At 40.8% G+C, this 27099-nt stretch overlaps 20 non-coding genes across 20 annotated transcripts; all 20 read left to right on the forward strand.

Moving 5' to 3' along the window:
• Nucleotides 1-36: 36 nt before the first annotated feature.
• Nucleotides 37-109, forward strand: TRNAT-UGU (transfer RNA threonine (anticodon UGU)). Its single transcript has one exon. It is a non-coding gene; the product is annotated as a tRNA-Thr (tRNA).
• Nucleotides 110-1205: 1096 nt separating this feature from the next.
• Nucleotides 1206-1288, forward strand: TRNAL-CAG (transfer RNA leucine (anticodon CAG)). The gene has a single exon. It is a non-coding gene; the product is annotated as a tRNA-Leu (tRNA).
• Nucleotides 1289-2745: 1457 nt separating this feature from the next.
• On the forward strand, nt 2746-2828 carry TRNAL-CAG (transfer RNA leucine (anticodon CAG)). Its single transcript has one exon. It is a non-coding gene; the product is annotated as a tRNA-Leu (tRNA).
• A 2781-nt stretch (nt 2829-5609) lies between these two features.
• TRNAT-UGU (transfer RNA threonine (anticodon UGU)) lies at nt 5610-5682 on the forward strand. Its single transcript has one exon. It is a non-coding gene; the product is annotated as a tRNA-Thr (tRNA).
• Nucleotides 5683-10678: 4996 nt separating this feature from the next.
• On the forward strand, nt 10679-10751 carry TRNAT-UGU (transfer RNA threonine (anticodon UGU)). The gene has a single exon. It is a non-coding gene; the product is annotated as a tRNA-Thr (tRNA).
• Nucleotides 10752-11847: 1096 nt separating this feature from the next.
• On the forward strand, nt 11848-11930 carry TRNAL-CAG (transfer RNA leucine (anticodon CAG)). The gene has a single exon. It is a non-coding gene; the product is annotated as a tRNA-Leu (tRNA).
• A 289-nt stretch (nt 11931-12219) lies between these two features.
• On the forward strand, nt 12220-12292 carry TRNAT-UGU (transfer RNA threonine (anticodon UGU)). Its single transcript has one exon. It is a non-coding gene; the product is annotated as a tRNA-Thr (tRNA).
• Nucleotides 12293-13388: 1096 nt separating this feature from the next.
• On the forward strand, nt 13389-13471 carry TRNAL-CAG (transfer RNA leucine (anticodon CAG)). Its single transcript has one exon. It is a non-coding gene; the product is annotated as a tRNA-Leu (tRNA).
• Nucleotides 13472-13759: 288 nt separating this feature from the next.
• Nucleotides 13760-13832, forward strand: TRNAT-UGU (transfer RNA threonine (anticodon UGU)). The gene has a single exon. It is a non-coding gene; the product is annotated as a tRNA-Thr (tRNA).
• Nucleotides 13833-16469: 2637 nt separating this feature from the next.
• TRNAL-CAG (transfer RNA leucine (anticodon CAG)) lies at nt 16470-16552 on the forward strand. The gene has a single exon. It is a non-coding gene; the product is annotated as a tRNA-Leu (tRNA).
• Nucleotides 16553-16840: 288 nt separating this feature from the next.
• On the forward strand, nt 16841-16913 carry TRNAT-UGU (transfer RNA threonine (anticodon UGU)). The gene has a single exon. It is a non-coding gene; the product is annotated as a tRNA-Thr (tRNA).
• A 1468-nt stretch (nt 16914-18381) lies between these two features.
• Nucleotides 18382-18454, forward strand: TRNAT-UGU (transfer RNA threonine (anticodon UGU)). Its single transcript has one exon. It is a non-coding gene; the product is annotated as a tRNA-Thr (tRNA).
• A 1096-nt stretch (nt 18455-19550) lies between these two features.
• Nucleotides 19551-19633, forward strand: TRNAL-CAG (transfer RNA leucine (anticodon CAG)). Its single transcript has one exon. It is a non-coding gene; the product is annotated as a tRNA-Leu (tRNA).
• A 288-nt stretch (nt 19634-19921) lies between these two features.
• TRNAT-UGU (transfer RNA threonine (anticodon UGU)) lies at nt 19922-19994 on the forward strand. The gene has a single exon. It is a non-coding gene; the product is annotated as a tRNA-Thr (tRNA).
• Nucleotides 19995-21118: 1124 nt separating this feature from the next.
• On the forward strand, nt 21119-21201 carry TRNAL-CAG (transfer RNA leucine (anticodon CAG)). The gene has a single exon. It is a non-coding gene; the product is annotated as a tRNA-Leu (tRNA).
• Nucleotides 21202-21488: 287 nt separating this feature from the next.
• On the forward strand, nt 21489-21561 carry TRNAT-UGU (transfer RNA threonine (anticodon UGU)). Its single transcript has one exon. It is a non-coding gene; the product is annotated as a tRNA-Thr (tRNA).
• A 1096-nt stretch (nt 21562-22657) lies between these two features.
• TRNAL-CAG (transfer RNA leucine (anticodon CAG)) lies at nt 22658-22740 on the forward strand. The gene has a single exon. It is a non-coding gene; the product is annotated as a tRNA-Leu (tRNA).
• A 288-nt stretch (nt 22741-23028) lies between these two features.
• On the forward strand, nt 23029-23101 carry TRNAT-UGU (transfer RNA threonine (anticodon UGU)). The gene has a single exon. It is a non-coding gene; the product is annotated as a tRNA-Thr (tRNA).
• A 1454-nt stretch (nt 23102-24555) lies between these two features.
• Nucleotides 24556-24628, forward strand: TRNAT-UGU (transfer RNA threonine (anticodon UGU)). The gene has a single exon. It is a non-coding gene; the product is annotated as a tRNA-Thr (tRNA).
• A 1467-nt stretch (nt 24629-26095) lies between these two features.
• TRNAT-UGU (transfer RNA threonine (anticodon UGU)) lies at nt 26096-26168 on the forward strand. The gene has a single exon. It is a non-coding gene; the product is annotated as a tRNA-Thr (tRNA).
• The last annotated feature ends 931 nt before the right edge of the window (nt 26169-27099 follow it).

The following is a 27099-nucleotide window of genomic DNA, read 5'->3' on the forward strand; positions in this document are numbered from 1 at the left end:
GGAGTTTTGACACCCCCCCAAACAAGCTTAAATCAGGGCTCCCTAGCTCAGGGGTTAGAGCACTGGTCTTGTAAACCAGGGGTCGTGAGTTCAAATCTCACAGGGGCCTCTTAGACTCCCACATCACACTCTTTCCAAGTCAATCACATTTTCTTTTAGCTTTCTACTTTTCCGTGGTAAACTGTGAATGTGCACATTGAAATACAGGCATCTATTTATTCACAATGAAATACAGGCATCTATTTATTAACCAGTGAAAAGTGCTTTGTTCCATACATAACTACTCAATTTCTACCACAATTCTATTTTAATCTATTCTCCAAGTTACCTATATTCACAACATGTTGAAAACATTGCAATTCCACCATCAGGAGTATTAGCCATTCATTAAACAAACCTCACTGTCTTGGAAAAGTCTACGGATTGATTGAAAAAAAAAACTTTTGTTAAAAGACACTTGCCACCTGCTAACCAATCTCACAGAGGAAGGAACACTTTCCATTTTTATTTTGGAAAATAGAACTCAAGCTTGAATGTTCCATGCATCTGATAATTACAGAGGTAACTTAGCCAGGAGTCAACGCATTACAAGTTGGAATGTTGTAATCAATCCACTGGGATACATTCTGTTGAATTTCAATTATCTCCTAGATACATATATTCACAACATGCTGAAGATATTGCAATTCAGCCTTTGGAATGCCCATATGCGCCACTTATTAAACAAACCTCACTGTCCTGAAAATATCTATGGATTGACCTGTCCGGCACGGTGGTTTTAAGGCTACGTTCGGGTTGTACGCCTCTGTGGCGGCCAGTGTTTGGTTTCTGCTATCGGCAGTCATTTTTATTTGAAACGCTAAGTTTTGAACTGTGCGCATCAAGAGATGCCAGCTACCTCCTTGCTTATCTTTGTCTTTCATCAAGTGGATTTTGAAGAGGAAAACCGACTTTTCGTGCTCATTGCCTCTCAATTACTAATCTCATACAAAAAAGACGCATTCATGTGTTTTCTTTCAAGACGTGCAAGAGAAAAATGCAGATCTTCTAAATTCTACACTATGGACTAAAAATACATAGCTATTGGGCTGCCTTCCTTGTTAGTAGAGCTGAGGGACTAAAGTAGGATATGACAGAAGTTCCATTTGTCGCTCTCCAAGCTGTCTGCGATAGCCGGCGCTCACTTGCCGGTCAAGCACAAGCCAGTCAGGATGGCCGAGCGGTCTAAGGCGCTGCGTTCAGGTCGCAGTCTCCTCTGGAGGCGTGGGTTCGAATCCCACTTCTGACATTACTGCTTTATTTCTTGCTCAAAGCAACCGCGATCTATCGTTAGATTGCTTGGTATCGCCAGCTACATTACAAGTAATTGGATGACGATATATTGCTGCTGCTCTAGGTGTGTTCTCCAATAGTTTTTTTTCTCAGCAACATATTTCAGAGAAGCAAACTGGCTATGTCCTTCAAGAGAAATATTTTTTCTTCCTACCAGATTAATTAACCTTGGTTTTCCTTGCAAGTTGGATGACGACGTTCCACATGTGGAGTTTTGACACCCCCCCAAACAAGCTTAAATCAGGGCTCCCTAGCTCAGGGGTTAGAGCACTGGTCTTGTAAACCAGGGGTCGTTAGTTCAAATCTCACAGGGGCCTCTTAGACTCCCACATCACACTCTTTCCAAGTCAATCACATTTTCTTTTAGCTTTCTACTTTTCCGTGGTAAACTGTGAATGTGCACATTGAAATACAGGCATCTATTTATTCACAATGAAATACAGGCATCTATTTATTAACCAGTGAAAAGTGCTTTGTTCCATACATAACTACTCAATTTCTACCACAATTCTATTTTAATCTATTCTCCAAGTTACCTATATTCACAACATGTTGAAAACATTGCAATTCCACCATCAGGAGTATTAGCCATTCATTAAACAAACCTCACTGTCTTGGAAAAGTCTACGGATTGATTGAAAAAAAAAACTTTTGTTAAAAGACACTTGCCACCTGCTAACCAATCTCACAGAGGAAGGAACACTTTCCATTTTTATTTTGGAAAATAGAACTCAAGCTTGAATGTTCCATGCATCTTATAATTACAGAGGTAACTTAGCCAGGAGTCAACGCATCACAAGTTGGAATGTTGGAATCAATCCACTGGGATACATTCTGTTGAATTTCAATTATCTCCTAGATACATATATTCACAACATGCTGAAGATATTGCAATTCAGCCTTTGGAATGCCCATATGCGCCACTTATTAAACAAACCTCACTGTCCTGAAAATATCTATGGATTGACCTGTCCGGCACGGTGGTTTTAAGGCTACGTTCGGGTTGTACGCCTCTGTGGCGGCCAGTGTTTGGTTTCTGCTATCGGCGGTCGTTTTTATTTGAAACGCTAAGTTTTGAACTGTGCGCATCAAGAGATGCCAGCTACCTCCTTGCTTATCTTTGTCTTTCATCAAGTGGATTTTGAAGAGGAAAACCGACTTTTCGTGCTAATTGCCTCTCAATTACTAATCTCATACAAAAAAGACGCATTCATGTGTTTTCTTTCAAGACGTGCAAGAGAAAAATGCAGATCTTCTAAATTCTACACTATGGACTAAAAAGACATAGCTATTGGGCTGCCTTCCTTGTTAGTAGAGCTGAGGGACTAAAGTAGGATATGACAGAAGTTCCATTTGTCGCTCTCCAAGCTGTCTGCGATAGCCGGCGCTCACTTGCCGGTCAAGCACAAGCCAGTCAGGATGGCTGAGCGGTCTAAGGTGCTGCGTTCAGGTCGCAGTCTCCTCTGGAGGCGTGGGTTCGAATCCCACTTCTGACATTACTGCTTTATTTCTTGCTCAAAGCAACCGCGATCTATTGTTAGAATGCTTGGTATCGCCAGCTACATTACAAGTAATTGGATGACGATATATTGCTGCTGCTCTAGGTGTGTTCTCCAATTGTTTTTTTTCTCAGCAACATATTTCAGAGAAGCAAACTGGCTATGTCCTTCAAGAGAAATATTTTTACTTCCTACCAGATTAATTAACCTTGGTTTTCCTTGCAAGTTGGATGACGACGTTCCACATGTGGAGTTTTGACACCCCCCCAAACAAGCTTAACCCCTTAAATCCGGAGGACGTACTATTACGCCCTGCAGGAACCGGCTCTAAACGCCGGCGGGCGTAATAGTACGTCCTCGCCATAATGGCCGCCCACGTGGCCGGCGCTAATCGCCCGCTGCAGATCGCGGTCGGGGGGGATGCCTGGCCCCCCAGGCAACCCCCCCTGTGGCCGGTGACCGCGATCTGCAGTCTCTGATCGCAGTGACAGGCTGTCACTGCGACCAGTATTAAGCATGTGTCAGCCGATTTCAAATCGGCTGACACATGCGGCCGGCGGCTTTCCCCTTCTGCAGATCGCGGTCGGGGGACTTACCTGGCCCCCCAGGCAGTCCCCCTGGGGTCAGTGACCGCGATCTGCTAGGTCTGAGATCGCAGTGACAGGCTGTCACTGCGATCTCAGAGCGCTCTGATCGCAGTGACAGCCTGTCACTGCGATCAGTGTTACATGTGTCAGCCTATTGGCTGACACATGTAACTGGCACAGTGATCCCCCTGCAGATTGGAAGGGGGGAGTGCTTGTACCACCCAGGCACTCCCCCCTGTGGTCAATTACCCAATCTGCAGGAGGTGATCACAGTGACAGGCAGTCACTGTGATCACTGATCCTGTGTGTCAGCCAGTGATGTGACATCACTGGCTGACACTGTCTCTGCCCCCTGTCCTGTAAAAAAAAAAAAATATTAGTTAAAAAAAGAAATAAAAAAAATGACAGTTACAAATAAAATATACTTAGATCATATATATTATATATATATGATCTAAGTATATATATATATATATACACATACACACACATTTACACATACACGACGTGTATTTAAATATTAATATATATATATATATATATATATATATTAATATCAAATTACACGTAGACTGATACTGATTAAATATATATATAATTATTGTTATATATATATTTATAAATAATATAAAAAAAATAAATATGTAAATACGTAAAAAAATAAAATAAAATAAATAATTAAAAATAAAATATTAAAAAATATATAGATGTGTTTTATTTCGTTCTAACTGTATTGTGATATTAATATATATATATTTATATCAAAATACACGTAGAACGAAATAATATATATATCTATATACATAAATATATACGTATATATCACTATATATATACCTATATATAAATAAAAATATTAAAAAAAATATATATATATATACGTATATATACACATATGTATATATATATACATATATTAATTCTACACATATATTTATGTAATAATTTTACATAATTAGGTATCCTAATTAATTACAATTAGCGGGACCTGCCTGACCACCCATGCCGAAAGTATAGGGAATTTAATTTGCTAGCACTATATTTAACCCTATAACTTTCCAAGACACCATAAAACCTGTACATGGGGGGTACTGTTTTACTCGGGAGACTTCGCTGAACACAAATATTAGTGTTTCAAAACAGTAAAATGTATTACAACCATGATATCGCCAGTAAAAGTGACGTTTTTTGCATTTTTCACGCACAAACAGCACTTACAGGGACGATATTATTGCTGCAATACTTTTTACTGTTTTGAAACACAAATATTTGTGTTCAGCGAAGTCTCCTGAGTACAACAGTACCCCTCATGTACAGGTTTTATGGTGTTTTCAAAAATTACAGCGTCAAATATAATGCTTGTGTTTAATTTTTTTCACATTAAAATTCGCCAGATTGCTTACGTTGCCTTTATGACCCTATGGTAGCCCAAGAATGAAAATTACCCCTATGATGGCATACCATTTGCAATAGTAGACAACCAAAGGTATTGCAAATGGGGTATGTCCAGTCTTTTTTAGTAGCCACTTAGTCACAAACACTGGCCAAAATTGGCGTTTTTTGCATTTTTCACACACAAACAAATACGAACGCTAACTTTGGCCAGTGTTTGTGACCAAATGGCTACTAAAAAAGACTGGACATCGCTTATTTGCAATACCTTGGGTCGTCTACTATTGCAAATGGTATGCCATTATGGGTGTAAATTTATTTCCTGGGCTACTATACAGTCTCAAAGGCAACGTAACCAATCTGGCGAATTTCAATTTCAAATGTAACACGCTATATTTGACCCTGTAACTTCCCAAAACACCATAAAACCTGTACATAGGGGGTACTGTTTTACACGTGAGACTTTGCTGAATACAAATATGTGTATTTTATTGCAGTAAAAGCAAACAGTATTATGACATTAACAGTTAAAATGTCATGTAGAACGAAAAAAATCAAAAAAAATCTTATTTTCTCCCATTTTTTTCATATTAAATTATGTTTCATAGCTAAATATTTGATATTAAATGAAAGCCCTGTTTCCCCTGAATAAAATGATATATAATAAGGGGGGGTGCATTTAATATGAAAGAGGTGAATTACGGTTGGACAGACATATAGCGCAAATGCCAGGTTTTGTTTACGTTTTGTTTCGTTCACAACTTGTACATTTGGCTGCGGTGTTAAGGGGTTAAATCAGGGCTCCCTAGCTCAGGGGTTAGAGCACTGGTCTTGTAAACCAGGGGTCGTGAGTTCAAATCTCACAGGGGCCTCTTAGACTCCCACATCACACTCTTTCCAAGTCAATCACATTTTCTTTTAGCTTTCTACTTTTCCGTGGTAAACTGTGGATGTGCACAATGAAATACAGGCATCTATTTATTAACCAGTGAAAAGTGCTTTGTTCCATACATAACTACTCAATTTCTACCACAATTCTATTTTAATCTATTCTCCAAGTTACCTATATTCACAACATGTTGAAAACATTGCAATTCCACCATCAGGAGTATTAGCCATTCATTAAACAAACCTCACTGTCTTGGAAAAGTCTACGGATTGATTGAAAAAAAAAACTTTTGTTAAAAGACACTTGCCACCTGCTAACCAATCTCACAGAGGAAGGAACACTTTCCATTTTTATTTTGGAAAATAGAACTCAAGCTTGAATGTTCCATGCATCTGATAATTACAGAGGTAACTTAGCCAGGAGTCAACGCATCACAAGTTGGAATGTTGGAATCAATCCACTGGGATACATTCTGTTGAATTTCAATTATCTCCTAGATACATATATTCACAACATGCTGAAGATATTGCAATTCAGCCTTTGGAATGCCCATATGCGCCACTTATTAAACAAACCTCACTGTCCTGAAAATATCTATGGATTGACCTGTCCGGCACGGTGGTTTTAAGGCTACGTTCGGGTTGTACGCCTCTGTGGCGGCCAGTGTTTGGTTTCTGCTATCGGCGGTCATTTTTATTTGAAACGCTAAGTTTTGAACTGTGCGCATCAAGAGATGCCAGCTACCTCCTTGCTTATCTTTGTCTTTCATCAAGTGGATTTTGAAGAGGAAAACCGACTTTTCGTGCTCATTGCCTCTCAATTACTAATCTCATACAAAAAAGACGCATTCATGTGTTTTCTTTCAAGATGTGCAAGAGAAAAATGCAGATCTTCTAAATTCTACACTATGGACTAAAAAGACATAGCTATTGGGCTGCCTTCCTTGTTAGTAGAGCTGCGGGACTAAAGTAGGATATGACAGAAGTTCCAATTGTCGCTCTCCAAGCTGTCTGCGATAGCCGGCGCTCACTTGACGGTCAAGCGCAAGCCAGTCAGGATGGCCGAGCGGTCTAATAAAAATGACCGCCGATAGCAGAAACCAAACACTGGCCGCCACAGAGGCGTACAACCCGAACGTAGCCTTAAAACCACCGTGCCGGACAGGTCAATCCATAGATATTTTCAGGACAGTGAGGTTTGTTTAATAAGTGGCGCATATGGGCATTCCAAAGGCTGAATTGCAATATCTTCAGCATGTTGTGAATATATGTATCTAGGAGATAATTGAAATTCAACAGAATGTATCCCAGTGGATTGATTCCAACATTCCAACTTGTGATGCGTTGACTCCTGGCTAAATTCTCCTCTGGAGGCGTGGGTTCGAATCCCACTTCTGACATTACTGCTTTATTTCTTGCTCAAAGCAACCGCGATCTATCGTTTACAAGTAATTGGATGACGATATATTGCTGCTGCTCTAGGTGTGTTCTCCAATTGTTTTTTTTCTCAGCAACATATTTCAGAGAAGCAAACTGGCTATGTCCTTCAAGAGAAATATTTTTACTTCCTACCAGATTAATTAACCTTGGTTTTCCTTGCAAGTTGGATGACGACGTTCCACATGTGGAGTTTTGACACCCCCCCAAACAAGCTTAAATCAGGGCTCCCTAACTCAGGGGTTAGAGCACTGGTCTTGTAAACCAGGGGTCGTGAGTTCAAATCTCACAGGGGCCTCTTAGACTCCCACATCACACTCTTTCCAAGTCAATCACATTTTCTTTTAGCTTTCTACTTTTCCGTGGTAAACTGTGGATGTGCACAATGAAATACAGGCATCTATTTATTAACCAGTGAAAAGTGCTTTGTTCCATACATAACTACTCAATTTCTACCACAATTCTATTTTAATCTATTCTCCAAGTTACCTATATTCACAACATGTTGAAAACATTGCAATTCCACCATCAGGAGTATTAGCCATTCATTAAACAAACCTCACTGTCTTGGAAAAGTCTACGGATTGATTGAAAAAAAAAACTTTTGTTAAAAGACACTTGCCACCTGCTAACCAATCTCACAGAGGAAGGAACACTTTCCATTTTTATTTTGGAAAATAGAACTCAAGCTTGAATGTTCCATGCATCTGATAATTACAGAGGTAACTTAGCCAGGAGTCAACGCATCACAAGTTGGAATGTTGGAATCAATCCACTGGGATACATTCTGTTGAAATTCAATTATCTCCTAGATACATATATTCACAACATGCTGAAGATATTGCAATTCAGCCTTTGGAATGCCCATATGCGCCACTTATTAAACAAACCTCACTGTCCTGAAAATATCTATGGATTGACCTGTCCGGCACGGTGGTTTTAAGGCTACGTTCGGGTTGTACGCCTCTGTGGCGGCCAGTGTTTGGTTTCTGCTATCGGCGGTCATTTTTATTTGAAACGCTAAGTTTTGAACTGTGCGCATCAAGAGATGCCAGCTACCTCCTTGCTTATCTTTGTCTTTCATCAAGTGGATTTTGAAGAGGAAAACCGACTTTTCGTGCTCATTGCCTCTCAATTACTAATCTCATACAAAAAAGACGCATTCATGTGTTTTCTTTCAAGATGTGCAAGAGAAAAATGCAGATCTTCTAAATTCTACACTATGGACTAAAAAGACATAGCTATTGGGCTGCCTTCCTTGTTAGTAGAGCTGCGGGACTAAAGTAGGATATGACAGAAGTTCCAATTGTCGCTCTCCAAGCTGTCTGCGATAGACGGCGCTCACTTGACGGTCAAGCGCAAGCCAGTCAGGATGGCCGAGCGGTCTAATAAAAATGACCGCCGATAGCAGAAACCAAACACTGGCCGCCACAGAGGCGTACAACCCGAACGTAGCCTTAAAACCACCGTGCCGGACAGGTCAATCCATAGATATTTTCAGGACAGTGAGGTTTGTTTAATAAGTGGCGCATATGGGCATTCCAAAGGCTGAATTGCAATATCTTCAGCATGTTGTGAATATATGTATCTAGGAGATAATTGAAATTCAACAGAATGTATCCCAGTGGATTGATTCCAACATTCCAACTTGTGATGCGTTGACTCCTGGCTAAGTTCTCCTCTGGAGGCGTGGGTTCGAATCCCACTTCTGACATTACTGCTTTATTTCTTGCTCAAAGCAACCGCGATCTATCGTTAGCTTGCTTGGTATCGCCAGCTACATTACAAGTAATTGGATGACGATATATTGCTGCTGCTCTAGGTGTGTTCTCCAATTGTTTTTTTTCTCAGCAACATATTTCAGAGAAGCAAACTGGCTATGTCCTTCAAGAGAAATATTTTTTCTTCCTACCAGATTAATTAACCTTGGTTTTCCTTGCAAGTTGGATGACGACGTTCCACATGTGGAGTTTTGACACCCCCCCAAACAAGCTTAAATCAGGGCTCCCTAGCTCAGGGGTTAGAGCACTGGTCTTGTAAACCAGGGGTCGTTAGTTCAAATCTCACAGGGGCCTCTTAGACTCCCACATCACACTCTTTCCAAGTCAATCACATTTTCTTTTAGCTTTCTACTTTTCCGTGGTAAACTGTGGATGTGCACAATGAAATACAGGCATCTATTTATTCACAATGAAATACAGGCATCTATTTATTAACCAGTGAAAAGTGCTTTGTTCCATACATAACTACTCAATTTCTACCACAATTCTATTTTAATCTATTCTCCAAGTTACCTATATTCACAACATGTTGAAAACATTGCAATTCCACCATCAGGAGTATTAGCCATTCATTAAACAAACCTCACTGTCTTGGAAAAGTCTACGGATTGATTGAAAAAAAAAACTTTTGTTAAAAGACACTTGCCACCTGCTAACCAATCTCACAGAGGAAGGAACACTTTCCATTTTTATTTTGGAAAATAGAACTCAAGCTTGAATGTTCCATGCATCTGATAATTACAGAGGTAACTTAGCCAGGAGTCAACGCATCACAAGTTGGAATGTTGGAATCAATCCACTGGGATACATTCTGTTGAATTTAAATAATCTCCTAGATACATATATTCACAACATGCTGAAGATATTGCAATTCAGCCTTTGGAATGCCCATATGCGCCACTTATTAAACAAACCTCACTGTCCTGAAAATATCTATGGATTGACCTGTCCGGCACGGTGGTTTTAAGGCTACGTTCGGGTTGTACGCCTCTGTGGCGGCCAGTGTTTGGTTTCTGCTATCGGCGGTCATTTTTATTTGAAACGCTAAGTTTTGAACTGTGCGCATCAAGAGATGCCAGCTACCTCCTTGCTTATCTTTGTCTTTCATCAAGTGGATTTTGAAGAGGAAAACCGACTTTTCGTGCTCATTGCCTCTCAATTACTAATCTCATACAAAAAAGACGCATTCATGTGTTTTCTTTCAAGACGTGCAAGAGAAAAATGCAGATCTTCTAAATTCTACACTATGGACTAAAAAGACATAGCTATTGGGCTGCCTTCCTTGTTAGTAGAGCTGCGGGACTAAAGTAGGATATGACAGAAGTTCCATTTGTCGCTCTCCAAGCTGTCTGCGATAGCCGGCGCTCAATTGCCAGTCAAGCACAAGCCAGTCAGGATGGCAGTGCGGTCTAAGGCGCTGCGTTCAGGTCGCAGTCTCCTCTGGAGGCGTGGGTTCGAATCCCACTTCTGACATTACTGCTTTATTTCTTGCTCAAAGCAACCGCGATCTATCGTTAGCTTGCTTGGTATCGCCAGCTACATTACAAGTAATTGGATGACGATATATTGCTGCTGCTCTAGGTGTGTTCTCCAATTGTTTTTTTTTCTCAGCAACATATTTCAGAGAAGCAAACTGGCTATGTCCTTCAAGAGAAATATTTTTTCTTCCTACCAGATTAATTAACCTTGGTTTTCCTTGCAAGTTGGATGACGACGTTCCACATATGGAGTTTTGACACCCCCCCAAACAAGTTTAAATCAGGGCTCCATAGCTCAGTGGTTAGAGCACTGGTCTTGTAAACCAGGGGTCGTGAGTTTAAATCTCACAGGGGCCTCTTAGACTCCCACATCACACTCTTTCCAAGTCAATCACATTTTCTTTTAGCTTTCTACTTTTCCGTGGTAAACTGTGGATGTGCACAATGAAATACAGGCATCTATTTATTCACAATGAAATACAGGCATCTATTTATTAACCAGTGAAAAGTGCTTTGTTCCATACATAACTACTCAATTTCTACCACAATTCTATTTTAATCTATTCTCCAAGTTACCTATATTCACAACATGTTGAAAACATTGCAATTCCACCATCAGGAGTATTAGCCATTCATTAAACAAACCTCACTGTCTTGGAAAAGTCTACGGATTGATTGAAAAAAAAAACTTTTGTTAAAAGACACTTGCCACCTGCTAACCAATCTCACAGAGGAAGGAACACTTTCCATTTTTATTTTGGAAAATAGAACTCAAGCTTGAATGTTCCATGCATCTGATAATTACAGAGGTAACTTAGCCAGGAGTCAACGCATTACAAGTTGGAATGTTGGAATCAATCCACTGGGATACATTCTGTTGAATTTCAATTATCTCCTAGATACATATATTCACAACATGCTGAAGATATTGCAATTCAGCCTTTGGAATGCCCATATGCGCCACTTATTAAACAAACCTCACTGTCCTGAAAATATCTATGGATTGACCTGTCCGGCACGGTGGTTTTAAGGCTACGTTCGGGTTGTACGCCTCTGTGGCGGCCAGTGTTTGGTTTCTGCTATCGGCGGTCATTTTTATTTGAAACGCTAAGTTTTGAACTGTGCGCATCAAGAGATGCCAGCTACCTCCTTGCTTATCTTTGTCTTTCATCAAGTGGATTTTGAAGAGGAAAACCGACTTTTCGTGCTCATTGCCTCTCAATTACTAATCTCATACAAAAAAGACGCATTCATGTGTTTTCTTTCAAGATGTGCAAGAGAAAAATGCAGATCTTCTAAATTCTACACTATGGACTAAAAAGACATAGCTATTGGGCTGCCTTCCTTGTTAGTAGAGCTGCGGGACTAAAGTAGGATATGACAGAAGTTCCAATTGTCACTCTCCAAGCTGTCTGCGATAGCCGGCGCGCACTTGACGGTCAAGCGCAAGCTAGTCAGGATGGCCGAGCGGTCTAAGGCGCTGTGTTCAGGTCGCAGTCTCCTCTGGAGGCGTGGGTTCGAATCCCACTTCTGACATTACTGCTTTATTTCTTGCTCAAAGCAACCGCGATCTATCGTTAGCTTGCTTGGTATCGCCAGCTTCATCACAAGTAATTGGATGACGATATATTGCTGCTGCTCTAGGTGTGTTCTCCAATTGTTTTTTTTTCTCAGCAACATATTTCAGAGAAGCAAACTGGCTATGTCCTTCAAGAGAAATATTTTTTCTTCCTACCAGATTAATTAACCTTGGTTTTCCTTGCAAGTTGGATGACGACGTTCCACATATGGAGTTTTGACACCCCCCCAAACAAGTTTAAATCAGGGCTCCATAGCTCAGTGGTTAGAGCACTGGTCTTGTAAACCAGGGGTCGTGAGTTTAAATCTCACAGGGGCCTCTTAGACTCCCACATCACACTCTTTCCAAGTCAATCACATTTTCTTTTAGCTTTCTACTTTTCCGTGGTAAACTGTGGATGTGCACAATGAAATACAGGCATCTATTTATTCACAATGAAATACAGGCATCTATTTATTAACCAGTGAAAAGTGCTTTGTTCCATACATAACTACTCAATTTCTACCACAATTCTATTTTAATCTATTCTCCAAGTTACCTATATTCACAACATGTTGAAAACATTGCAATTCCACCATCAGGAGTATTAGCCATTCATTAAACAAACCTCACTGTCTTGGAAAAGTCTACGGATTGATTGAAAAAAAAAACTTTTGTTAAAAGACACTTGCCACCTGCTAACCAATCTCACAGAGGAAGGAACACTTTCCATTTTTATTTTGGAAAATAGAACTCAAGCTTGAATGTTCCATGCATCTGATAATTACAGAGGTAACTTAGCCAGGAGTCAACGCATTACAAGTTGGAATGTTGGAATCAATCCACTGGGATACATTCTGTTGAATTTCAATTATCTCCTAGATACATATATTCACAACATGCTGAAGATATTGCAATTCAGCCTTTGGAATGCCCATATGCGCCACTTATTAAACAAACCTCACTGTCCTGAAAATATCTATGGATTGACCTGTCCGGCACGGTGGTTTTAAGGCTACGTTCGGGTTGTACGCCTCTGTGGCGGCCAGTGTTTGGTTTCTGCTATCGGCGGTCATTTTTATTTGAAACGCTAAGTTTTGAACTGTGCGCATCAAGAGATGCCAGCTACCTCCTTGCTTATCTTTGTCTTTCATCAAGTGGATTTTGAAGAGGAAAACCGACTTTTCGTGCTCATTGCCTCTCAATTACTAATCTCATACAAAAAAGACGCATTCATGTGTTTTCTTTCAAGATGTGCAAGAGAAAAATGCAGATCTTCTAAATTCTACACTATGGACTAAAAAGACATAGCTATTGGGCTGCCTTCCTTGTTAGTAGAGCTGCGGGACTAAAGTAGGATATGACAGAAGTTCCAATTGTCACTCTCCAAGCTGTCTGCGATAGCCGGCGCGCACTTGACGGTCAAGCGCAAGCTAGTCAGGATGGCCGAGCGGTCTAAGGCGCTGTGTTCAGGTCGCAGTCTCCTCTGGAGGCGTGGGTTCGAATCCCACTTCTGACATTACTGCTTTATTTCTTGCTCAAAGCAACCGCGATCTATCGTTAGCTTGCTTGGTATCGCCAGCTTCATCACAAGTAATTGGATGACGATATATTGCTGCTGCTCTAGGTGTGTTCTCCAATTGTTTTTTTTCTCAGCAACATATTTCAGAGAAGCAAACTGGCTATGTCCTTCAAGAGAAATATTTTTTCTTCCTACCAGATTAATTAACCTTGGTTTTCCTTGCAAGTTGGATGACGACGTTCCACATGTGGAGTTTTGACACCCCCCCAAACAAGCTTAAATCAGGGCTCCCTAGCTCAGGGGTTAGAGCACTGGTCTTGTAAACCAGGGGTCGTGAGTTCAAATCTCACAGGGGCCTCTTAGACTCCCACATCACACTCTTTCCAAGTCAATCGCATTTTCTTTTAGCTTTCTACTTTTCCGTGGTAAACTGTGGATGTGCACAATGAAATACAGGCATCTATTTATTCACAATGAAATACAGGCATCTATTTATTAACCAGTGAAAAGTGCTTTGTTCCATACATAACTACTCAATTTCTACCACAATTCTATTTTAATCTATTCTCCAAGTTACCTATATTCACAACATGTTGAAAACATTGCAATTCCACCATCAGGAGTATTAGCCATTCATTAAACAAACCTCACTGTCTTGGAAAAGTCTACGGATTGATTGAAAAAAAAAACTTTTGTTAAAAGACACTTGCCACCTGCTAACCAATCTCACAGAGGAAGGAACACTTTCCATTTTTATTTTGGAAAATAGAACTCAAGCTTGAATGTTCCATGCATCTTATAATTACAGAGGTAACTTAGCCAGAAGTCAACGCATCACAAGTTGGAATGTTGGAATCAATCCACTGGGATACATTCTGCTGAATTTCAATTATCTCCTAGATACATATATTCACAACATGCTGAAGATATTGCAATTCAGCCTTTGGAATGCCCATATGCGCCACTTATTAAACAAACCTCACTGTCCTGAAAATATCTATGGATTGACCTGTCCGGCACGGTGGTTTTAAGGCTACGTTCGGGTTGTACGCCTCTGTGGCGGCCAGTGTTTGGTTTCTCCTATCGGCGGTCGTTTTTATTTGAAACGCTAAGTTTTGAACTGTGCGCATCAAGAGATGCCAGCTACCTCCTTGCTTATCTTTGTCTTTCATCAAGTGGATTTTGAAGAGGAAAACCGACTTTTCGTGCTCATTGCCTCTCAATTACTAATCTCATACAACAAAGACGCATTCATGTGTTTTCTTTCAAGACGTGCAAGAGAAAAATGCAGATCTTCTAAATTCTACACTATGGACTAAAAAGACATAGCTATTCGGCTGCCTTCCTTGTTAGTAGAGCTGAGGGACTAAAGTAGGATATGACAGAAGTTCCATTTGTCGCTCTCCAAGCTGTCTGCGATAGCCGGCGCTCACTTGCCGGTCAAGCACAAGCCAGTCAGGATGGGCGAGCGGTCTAAGGTGCTGCGTTCAGGTCGCAGTCTCCTCTGGAGGCGTGGGTTCGAATCCCACTTCTGACATTACTGCTTTATTTCTTGCTCAAAGCAACCGCGATCTATCGTTAGCTTGCTTGGTATCGCCAGCTACATTACAAGTAATTGGATGACGATATATTGCTGCTGCTCTAGGTGTGTTCTCCAATTGTTTTTTTTCTCAGCAACATATTTCAGAGAAGCAAACTGGCTATGTCCTTCAAGAGAAATATTTTTACTTCCTACCAGATTTATTAACCTTGGTTTTCCTTGCAAGTTGGATGACGACGTTCCACATGTGGAGTTTTGACAACCCCCCCAAACAAGCTTAAATCAGGGATCCCTAGCTCAGGGGTTAGAGCACTGGTCTTGTAAACCAGGGGTCGTGAGTTCAAATCTCACAGGGGCCTCTTAGACTCCCACATCACACTCTTTCCAAGTCAATCACATTTTCTTTTAGCTTTCTACTTTTCCGTGGTAAACTGTGGATGTGCACAATGAAATACAGGCATCTATTTATTCACAATGAAATACAGGCATCTATTTATTAACCAGTGAAAAGTGCTTTGTTCCATACATAACTACTCAATTTCTACCACAATTCTATTTTAATCTATTCTCCAAGTTACCTATATTCACAACATGTTGAAAACATTGCAATTCCACCATCAGGAGTATTAGCCATTCATTAAACAAACCTCACTGTCTTGGAAAAGTCTACGGATTGATTGAAAAAAAAAACTTTTGTTAAAAGACACTTGCCACCTGCTAACCAATCTCACAGAGGAAGGAACACTTTCCATTTTTATTTTGGAAAATAGAACTCAAGCTTGAATGTTCCATGCATCTGATAATTACAGAGGTAACTTAGCCAGGAGTCAACGCATCACAAGTTGGAATGTTGGAATCAATCCACTGGGATACATTCTGTTGAATTTCAATTATCTCCTAGATACATATATTCACAACATGCTGAAGATATTGCAATTCAGCCTTTGGAATGCCCATATGCGCCACTTATTAAACAAACCTCACTGTCCTGAAAATATCTATGGATTGACCTGTCCGGCACGGTGGTTTTAAGGCTACGTTCGGGTTGTACGCCTCTGTGGCGGCCAGTGTTTGGTTTCTGCTATCGGCGGTCATTTTTATTTGAAACGCTAAGTTTTGAACTGTGCGCATCAAGAGATGCCAGCTACCTCCTTGCTTATCTTTGTCTTTCATCAAGTGGATTTTGAAGAGGAAAACCGACTTTTCGTGCTCATTGCCTCTCAATTACTAATCTCATACAAAAAAGACGCATTCATGTGTTTTCTTTCAAGATGTGCAAGAGAAAAATGCAGATCTTCTAAATTCTACACTATGGACTAAAAAGACATAGCTATTGGGCTGCCTTCCTTGTTAGTAGAGCTGCGGGACTAAAGTAGGATATGACAGAAGTTCCAATTGTCGCTCTCCAAGCTGTCTGCGATAGCCGGCGCTCACTTGACAGTCAAGCGCAAGCCAGTCAGGATGGCCGAGCGGTCTAAGGCGCTGCGTTCAGGTCGCAGTCTCCTCTGGAGGCGTGGGTTCGAATCCCACTTCTGACATTACTGCTTTATTTCTTGCTCAAAGCAACCGCGATCTATCGTTAGCTTGCTTGGTATCGCCAGCTACATTACAAGTAATTGGATGACGATATATTGCTGCTGCTCTAGGTGTGTTCTCCAATTGTTTTTTTTCTCAGCAACATATTTCAGAGAAGCAAACTGGCTATGTCCTTCAAGAGAAATATTTTTTCTTCCTACCAGATTAATTAACCTTGGTTTTCCTTGCAAGTTGGATGACGACGTTCCACATGTGGAGTTTTGACACCCCCCCAAACAAGCTTAAATCAGGGCTCCCTAGCTCAGGGGTTAGAGCACTGGTCTTGTAAACCAGGGGTTGTGAGTTCAAATCTCACAGGGGCCTCTTAGACTCCCACATCACACTCTTTCCAAGTCAATCACATTTTCTTTTAGCTTTCTACTTTTCCGTGGTAAACTGTGGATGTGCACAATGAAATACAGGCATCTATTTATTCACAATGAAATACAGGCATCTATTTATTAACCAGTGAAAAGTGCTTTGTTCCATACATAACTACTCAATTTCTACCACAATTCTATTTTAATCTATTCTCCAAGTTACCTATATTCACAACATGTTGAAAACATTGCAATTCCACCATCAGGAGTATTAGCCATTCATTAAACAAACCTCACTGTCTTGGAAAAGTCTACGGATTGATTGAAAAAAAAAACTTTTGTTAAAAGACACTTGCCACCTGCTAACCAATCTCACAGAGGAAGGAACACTTTCCATTTTTATTTTGGAAAATAGAACTCAAGCTTGAATGTTCCATGCATCTGATAATTACAGAGGTAACTTAGCCAGGAGTCAACGCATCACAAGTTGGAATGTTGGAATCAATCCACTGGGATACATTCTGTTGAATTTCAATAATCTCCTAGATACATATATTCACAACATGCTGAAGATATTACAATTCAGCCTTTGGAATGCCCATATGCGCCACTTATTAAACAAACCTCACTGTCCTGAAAATATCTATGGATTGACCTGTCCGGCACGGTGGTTTTAAGGCTACGTTCGGGTTGTACGCCTCTGTGGCGGCCAGTGTTTGGTTTCTGCTATCGGCGGTCATTTTTATTTGAAACGCTAAGTTTTGAACTGTGCGCATCAAGAGATGCCAGCTACCTCCTTGCTTATCTTTGTCTTTCATCAAGTGGATTTTGAAGAGGAAAACCGACTTTTCGTGCTCATTGCCTCTCAATTACTAATCTCATACAAAAAAGACGCATTCATGTGTTTTCTTTCAAGACGTGCAAGAGAAAAATGCAGATCTTCTAAATTCTACACTATGGACTAAAAAGACATAGCTATTGGGCTGCCTTCCTTGTTAGTAGAGCTGCGGGACTAAAGTAGGATATGACAGAAGTTCCATTTGTCGCTCTCCAAGCTGTCTGCGATAGCCGGCGCTCAATTGCCAGTCAAGCACAAGCCAGTCAGGATGGCAGTGCGGTCTAAGGCGCTGCGTTCAGGTCGCAGTCTCCTCTGGAGGCGTGGGTTCGAATCCCACTTCTGACATTACTGCTTTATTTCTTGCTCAAAGCAACCGCGATCTATCGTTAGCTTGCTTGGTATCGCCAGCTACATTACAAGTAATTGGATGACGATATATTGCTGCTGCTCTAGGTGTGTTCTCCAATTGTTTTTTTTTCTCAGCAACATATTTCAGAGAAGCAAACTGGCTATGTCCTTCAAGAGAAATATTTTTTCTTCCTACCAGATTAATTAACCTTGGTTTTCCTTGCAAGTTGGATGACGACGTTCCACATATGGAGTTTTGACACCCCCCCAAACAAGTTTAAATCAGGGCTCCATAGCTCAGTGGTTAGAGCACTGGTCTTGTAAACCAGGGGTCGTGAGTTTAAATCTCACAGGGGCCTCTTAGACTCCCACATCACACTCTTTCCAAGTCAATCACATTTTCTTTTAGCTTTCTACTTTTCCGTGGTAAACTGTGGATGTGCACAATGAAATACAGGCATCTATTTATTCACAATGAAATACAGGCATCTATTTATTAACCAGTGAAAAGTGCTTTGTTCCATACATAACTACTCAATTTCTACCACAATTCTATTTTAATCTATTCTCCAAGTTACCTATATTCACAACATGTTGAAAACATTGCAATTCCACCATCAGGAGTATTAGCCATTCATTAAACAAACCTCACTGTCTTGGAAAAGTCTACGGATTGATTGAAAAAAAAAACTTTTGTTAAAAGACACTTGCCACCTGCTAACCAATCTCACAGAGGAAGGAACACTTTCCATTTTTATTTTGGAAAATAGAACTCAAGCTTGAATGTTCCATGCATCTGATAATTACAGAGGTAACTTAGCCAGGAGTCAACGCATTACAAGTTGGAATGTTGGAATCAATCCACTGGGATACATTCTGTTGAATTTCAATTATCTCCTAGATACATATATTCACAACATGCTGAAGATATTGCAATTCAGCCTTTGGAATGCCCATATGCGCCACTTATTAAACAAACCTCACTGTCCTGAAAATATCTATGGATTGACCTGTCCGGCACGGTGGTTTTAAGGCTACGTTCGGGTTGTACGCCTCTGTGGCGGCCAGTGTTTGGTTTCTGCTATCGGCGGTCATTTTTATTTGAAACGCTAAGTTTTGAACTGTGCGCATCAAGAGATGCCAGCTACCTCCTTGCTTATCTTTGTCTTTCATCAAGTGGATTTTGAAGAGGAAAACCGACTTTTCGTGCTCATTGCCTCTCAATTACTAATCTCATACAAAAAAGACGCATTCATGTGTTTTCTTTCAAGATGTGCAAGAGAAAAATGCAGATCTTCTAAATTCTACACTATGGACTAAAAAGACATAGCTATTGGGCTGCCTTCCTTGTTAGTAGAGCTGCGGGACTAAAGTAGGATATGACAGAAGTTCCAATTGTCACTCTCCAAGCTGTCTGCGATAGCCGGCGCGCACTTGACGGTCAAGCGCAAGCCAGTCAGGATGGCCGAGCGGTCTAAGGCGCTGTGTTCAGGTCGCAGTCTCCTCTGGAGGCGTGGGTTCGAATCCCACTTCTGACATTACTGCTTTATTTCTTGCTCAAAGCAACCGCGATCTATCGTTAGCTTGCTTGGTATCGCCAGCTTCATCACAAGTAATTGGATGACGATATATTGCTGCTGCTCTAGGTGTGTTCTCCAATTGTTTTTTTTCTCAGCAACATATTTCAGAGAAGCAAACTGGCTATGTCCTTCAAGAGAAATATTTTTTCTTCCTACCAGATTAATTAACCTTGGTTTTCCTTGCAAGTTGGATGACGACGTTCCACATGTGGAGTTTTGACACCCCCCCAAACAAGTTTAAATCAGGGCTCCATAGCTCAGTGGTTAGAGCACTGGTCATGTAAACCAGGGGTCGTGAGTTCAAATCTCACAGGGGCCTCTTAGACTCCCACATCACACTCTTTCCAAGTCAATCACATTTTCTTTTAGCTTTCTACTTTTCCGTGGTAAACTGTGGATGTGCACAATGAAATACAGGCATCTATTTATTCACAATGAAATACAGGCATCTATTTATTCACAATGAAATACAGGCATCTATTTATTAACCAGTGAAAAGTGCTTTGTTCCATACATAACTACTCAATTTCTACCACAATTCTATTTTAATCTATTCTCCAAGTTACCTATATTCACAACATGTTGAAAACATTGCAATTCCACCATCAGGAGTATTAGCCATTCATTAAACAAACCTCACTGTCTTGGAAAAGTCTACGGATTGATTGAAAAAAAAAACTTTTGTTAAAAGACACTTGCCACCTGCTAACCAATCTCACAGAGGAAGGAACACTTTCCATTTTTATTTTGGAAAATAGAACTCAAGCTTGAATGTTCCATGCATCTGATAATTACAGAGGTAACTTAGCCAGGAGTCAACGCATCACAAGTTGGAATGTTGGAATCAATCCACTGGGATACATTCTGTTGAATTTCAATTATCTCCTAGATACATATATTCACAACATGCTGAAGATATTGCAATTCAGCCTTTGGAATGCCCATATGCGCCACTTATTAAACAAACCTCACTGTCCTGAAAATATCTATGGATTGACCTGTCCGGCACGGTGGTTTTAAGGCTACGTTCGGGTTGTACGCCTCTGTGGCGGCCAGTGTTTGGTTTCTGCTATCGGCGGTCATTTTTATTTGAAACGCTAAGTTTTGAACTGTGCGCATCAAGAGATGCCAGCTACCTCCTTGCTTATCTTTGTCTTTCATCAAGTGGATTTTGAAGAGGAAAACCGACTTTTCGTGCTCATTGCCTCTCAATTACTAATCTCATACAAAAAAGACGCATTCATGTGTTTTCTTTCAAGATGTGCAAGAGAAAAATGCAGATCTTCTAAATTCTACACTATGGACTAAAAAGACATAGCTATTGGGCTGCCTTCCTTGTTAGTAGAGCTGCGGGACTAAAGTAGGATATGACAGAAGTTCCAATTGTCGCTCTCCAAGCTGTCTGCGATAGCCGGCGCTCACTTGACGGTCAAGCGCAAGCCAGTCAGGATGGCCGAGCGGTCTAAGGCGCTGCGTTCAGGTCGCAGTCTCCTCTGGAGGCGTGGGTTCGAATCCCACTTCTGACATTACTGCTTTATTTCTTGCTCAAAGAAACCGCGATCTATCGTTAGCTTGCTTGGTATCGCCAGCTACATTACAAGTAATTGGATGACGATATATTGCTGCTGCTCTAGGTGTGTTCTCCAATTGTTTTTTTTCTCAGCAACATATTTCAGAGAAGCAAACTGGCTATGTCCTTCAAGAGAAATATTTTTTCTTCCTACCAGATTAATTAACCTTGGTTTTCCTTGCAAGTTGGATGACGACGTTCCACATGTGGAGTTTTGACACCCCCCAAACAAGCTTAAATCAGGGCTCCCTAGCTCAGGGGTTAGAGCACTGGTCTTGTAAACCAGGGGTCGTGAGTTCAAATCTCACAGGGGCCTCTTAGACTCCCACATCACACTCTTTCCAAGTCAATCACATTTTCTTTTAGCTTTCTACTTTTCCGTGGTAAACTGTGGATGTGCACAATGAAATACAGGCATCTATTTATTCACAATGAAATACAGGCATCTATTTATTAACCAGTGAAAAGTGCTTTGTTCCATACATAACTACTCAATTTCTACCACAATTCTATTTTAATCTATTCTCCAAGTTACCTATATTCACAACATGTTGAAAACATTGCAATTCCACCATCAGGAGTATTAGCCATTCATTAAACAAACCTCACTGTCTTGGAAAAGTCTACGGATTGATTGAAAAAAAAAACTTTTGTTAAAAGACACTTGCCACCTGCTAACCAATCTCACAGAGGAAGGAACACTTTCCATTTTTATTTTGGAAAATAGAACTCAAGCTTGAATGTTCCATGCATCTGATAATTACAGAGGTAACTTAGCCAGGAGTCAACGCATTACAAGTTGGAATGTTGGAATCAATCCACTGGGATACATTCTGTTGAATTTCAATTATCTCCTAGATACATATATTCACAACATGCTGAAGATATTGCAATTCAGCCTTTGGAATGCCCATATGCGCCACTTATTAAACAAACCTCACTGTCCTGAAAATATCTATGGATTGACCTGTCCGGCACGGTGGTTTTAAGGCTACGTTCGGGTTGTACGCCTCTGTGGCGGCCAGTGTTTGGTTTCTGCTATCGGCGGTCATTTTTATTTGAAACGCTAAGTTTTGAACTGTGCGCATCAAGAGATGCCAGCTACCTCCTTGCTTATCTTTGTCTTTCATCAAGTGGATTTTGAAGAGGAAAACCGACTTTTCGTGCTCATTGCCTCTCAATTACTAATCTCATACAAAAAAGACGCATTCATGTGTTTTCTTTCAAGATGTGCAAGAGAAAAATGCAGATCTTCTAAATTCTACACTATGGACTAAAAAGACATAGCTATTGGGCTGCCTTCCTTGTTAGTAGAGCTGCAGGACTAAAGTAGGATATGACAGAAGTTCCAATTGTCACTCTCCAAGCTGTCTGCGATAGCCGGCGCGCACTTGACGGTCAAGCGCAAGCCAGTCAGGATGGCCGAGCGGTCTAAGGTGCTGCGTTCAGGTCGCAGTCTCCTCTGGAGGCGTGGGTTCGAATCCCACTTCTGACATTACTGCTTTATTTCTTGCTCAAAGCAACCGCGATCTATCGTTAGCTTGCTTGGTATCGCCAGCTACATTACAAGTAATTGGATGACGATATATTGCTGCTGCTCTAGGTGTGTTCTCCAATTGTTTTTTTTCTCAGCAACATATTTCAGAGAAGCAAACTGGCTATGTCCTTCAAGAGAAATATTTTTTCTTCCTACCAGATTAATTAACCTTGGTTTTCCTTGCAAGTTGGATGACGACGTTCCACATGTGGAGTTTTGACACCCCCCCAAACAAGTTTAAATCAGGGCTCCATAGATCAGTGGTTAGATCACTGGTCTTGTAAACCAGGGGTCGTGAGTTCAAATCTCACAGGGGCCTCTTAGACTCTTTCCAAGTCAATCACATTTTCTTTTAGCTTTCTACTTTTCCGTGGTAAACTGTGGATGTGCACAATGAAATACAGGCATCTATTTATTCACAATGAAATACAGGCATCTATTTATTAACCAGTGAAAAGTGCTTTGTTCCATACATAACTACTCAATTTCTACCACAATTCTATTTTAATCTATTCTCCAAGTTACCTATATTCACAACATGTTGAAAACATTGCAATTCCACCATCAGGAGTATTAGCCATTCATTAAACAAACCTCACTGTCTTGGAAAAGTCTACGGATTGATTGAAAAAAAAAACTTTTGTTAAAAGACACTTGCCACCTGCTAACCAATCTCACAGAGGAAGGAACACTTTCCATTTTTATTTTGGAAAATAGAACTCAAGCTTGAATGTTCCATGCATCTGATAATTACAGAGGTAACTTAGCCAGGAGTCAACGCATTACAAGTTGGAATGTTGGAATCAATCCACTGGGATACATTCTGTTGAATTTCAATTATCTCCTAGATACATATATTCACAACATGCTGAAGATATTGCAATTCAGCCTTTGGAATGCCCATATGCGCCACTTATTAAACAAACCTCACTGTCCTGAAAATATCTATGGATTGACCTGTCCGGCACGGTGGTTTTAAGGCTACGTTCGGGTTGTACGCCTCTGTGGCGGCCAGTGTTTGGTTTCTGCTATCGGCGGTCATTTTTATTTGAAACGCTAAGTTTTGAACTGTGCGCATCAAGAGATGCCAGCTACCTCCTTGCTTATCTTTGTCTTTCATCAAGTGGATTTTGAAGAGGAAAACCGACTTTTCGTGCTCATTGCCTCTCAATTACTAATCTCATACAAAAAAGACGCATTCATGTGTTTTCTTTCAAGACGTGCAAGAGAAAAATGCAGATCTTCTAAATTCTACACTATGGACTAAAAAGACATAGCTATTCGGATGCCTTCCTTGTTAGTAGAGCTGAGGGACTAAAGTAGGATATGACAGAAGTTCCATTTGTCGCTCTCCAAGCTGTCTGCGATAGCAGGCGCTCACTTGCCGGTCAAGCACAAGCCAGTCAGGATGGTCGAGCGTTCTAAGGCGCTGCGTTCAGGTCGCAGTCTCCTCTGGAGGCGTGGGTTCGAATCCCACTTCTGACCTTACTGCTTTATTTCTTGCTCAAAGCAACCGCGATCTATCGTTAGCTTGCTTGGTATCGCCAGCTACATTACAAGTAATTGGATGACGAAATATTGCTGCTGCTCTAGGTGTGTTCTCCAATTGTTTTTTTTCTCAGCAACATATTTCAGAGAAGCAAACTGGCTATGTCCTTCAAGAGAAATATTTTTTCTTCCTACCAGATTAATTAACCTTGGTTTTCCTTGCAAGTTGGATGACGACGTTCCACATGTGGAGTTTTGACACCCCCCCAAACAAGTTTAAATCAGGGCTCCATAGCTCAGTGGTTAGAGCACTGGTCTTGTAAACCAGGGGTCGTGAGTTCAAATCTCACAGGGGCCTCTTAGACTCCCACATCACACTCTTTCCAAGTCAATCACATTTTCTTTTAGCTTTCTACTTTTCCGTGGTAAACTGTGGATGTGCACAATGAAATACAGGCATCTATTTGTTCACAATGAAATACAGGCATCTATTTATTAACCAGTGAAAAGTGCTTTGTTCCATACATAACTACTCAATTTCCACCACAATTCTATTTTAATCTATTCTCCAAGTTACCTATATTCACAACATGTTGAAAACATTGCAATTCCACCATCAGGAGTATTAGCCATTCATTAAACAAACCTCACTGTCTTGGAAAAGTCTACGGATTGATTGAAAAAAAAAACTTTTGTTAAAAGACACTTGCCACCTGCTAACCAATCTCACAGAGGAAGGAACACTTTCCATTTTTATTTTGGAAAATAGAACTCAAGCTTGAATGTTCCATGCATCTGATAATTACAGAGGTAACTTAGCCAGGAGTCAACGCATTACAAGTTGGAATGTTGGAATCAATCCACTGGGATACATTCTGTTGAATTTCAATTATCTCCTAGATACATGTATTCACAACATGCTGAAGATATTGCAATTCAGCCTTTGGAATGCCCATATGCGCCACTTATTAAACAAACCTCACTGTCCTGAAAATATCTATGGATTGACCTGTCCGGCACGGTGGTTTTAAGGCTACGTTCGGGTTGTACGCCTCTGTGGCGGCCAGTGTTTGGTTTCTGCTATCGGCGGTCATTTTTATTTGAAACGCTAAGTTTTGAACTGTGCGCATCAAGAGATGCCAGCTACCTCCTTGCTTATCTTTGTCTTTCATCAAGTGGATTTTGAAGAGGAAAACCGACTTTTCGTGCTCATTGCCTCTCAATTACTAATCTCATACAAAAAAGACGCATTCATGTGTTTTCTTTCAAGACGTGCAAGAGAAAAATGCAGATCTTCTAAATTCTACACTATGGACTAAAAAGACATAGCTATTCGGCTGCCTTCCTTGTTAGTAGAGCTGAGGGACTAAAGTAGGATATGACAGAAGTTCCATTTGTCGCTCTCCAAGCTGTCTGCGATAGCCGGCGCTCACTTGCCGGTCAAGCACAAGCTAGTCAGGATGGCCGAGCGGTCTAAGGCGCTCCGTTCAGGTCGCAGTCTCCTCTGGAGGCGTGGTTTCGAATCCCACTTCAACCATTACTGCTTTATTTCTTGCTCAAAGCAACCGCGATCTATCGTTAGCTTGCTTGGTATCGCCAGCTACATTACAAGTAATTGGATGACGATATATTGCTGCTGCTCTAGGTGTGTTCTCCAATTGTTTTTTTTCTCAGCAACATATTTCAGAGAAGCAAACTGGTTATGTCCTTCAAGAGAAATATTTTTTCTTCCTACCAGATTAATTAACCTTGGTTTTCCTTGCAAGTTGGATGACGACGTTCCACATGTGGAGTTTTGACACCCCCCCAAACAAGTTTAAATCAGGGCTCCATAGCTCAGTGGTTAGAGCACTGGTCTTGTAAACCAGGGGTCGTGAGTTCAAATCTCATAGGGGCTTCTTAGACTCCCACATCACACTCTTTCCAAGTCAATCACATTTTCTTTTAGCTTTCTACTTTTCCGTGGTAAACTGTGGATGTGCACAATGAAATAGAGGCATCTATTTATTCACAATGAAATACAGGCATCTATTTATTAACCAGTGAAAAGTGCTTTGTTCCATACATAACTACTCAATTTCTACCACAATTCTATTTTAATCTATTCTCCAAGTTACCTATATTCACAACATGTTGAAAACATTGCAATTCCACCATCAGGAGTATTAGCCATTCATTAAACAAACCTCACTGTCTTGGAAAATTCTACGGATTGATTGAAAAAAAAAACTTTTGTTAAAAGACACTTGCCACCTGCTAACCAATCTCACAGAGGAAGGAACACTTTCCATTTTTATTTTGGAAAATAGAACTCAAGCTTGAATGTTCCATGCATCTGATAATTACAGAGGTAACTTAGCCAGGAGTCAACGCATTACAAGTTGGAATGTTGGAATCAATCCACTGGGATACATTCTGTTGAATTTCAATTATCTCCTAGATACATATTGTGACAGACCCATCCCGCTGGACTAAACCTATTGGGTTCGTCTGATTTGCCCAGTACTTGTGGTCCCTGAGAGATCCTGCGGAGAGTTGTGACTTTGCACAACTAACAGTTCGAATACAGCAGAAACCAACGAAGCGCTAAAGCTACCAAAGCCTCGTGGTGGCCGACATCGGACAAAGGGCCACGTGGCGGCGGCCATTTTAACTTCGAATCCGCCGACCCGTACTATCGACGATACTTCGACAGTACAACGTAAGTCGAAGTACCGGTCCACTTCGAACAGGACGTAGACATTTTTAGGCCAACAAGTGACCGACCGTATAGCCCGAATCCAGGGAACTCTTTTGGGCACGAAACGGTATCTGCGGTCGGTCATAAAC

This window comes from Pelobates fuscus, chromosome 12 (assembly GCF_036172605.1).
Source record: "Pelobates fuscus isolate aPelFus1 chromosome 12, aPelFus1.pri, whole genome shotgun sequence".
Classification (NCBI taxonomy): domain Eukaryota; kingdom Metazoa; phylum Chordata; class Amphibia; order Anura; family Pelobatidae; genus Pelobates; species Pelobates fuscus.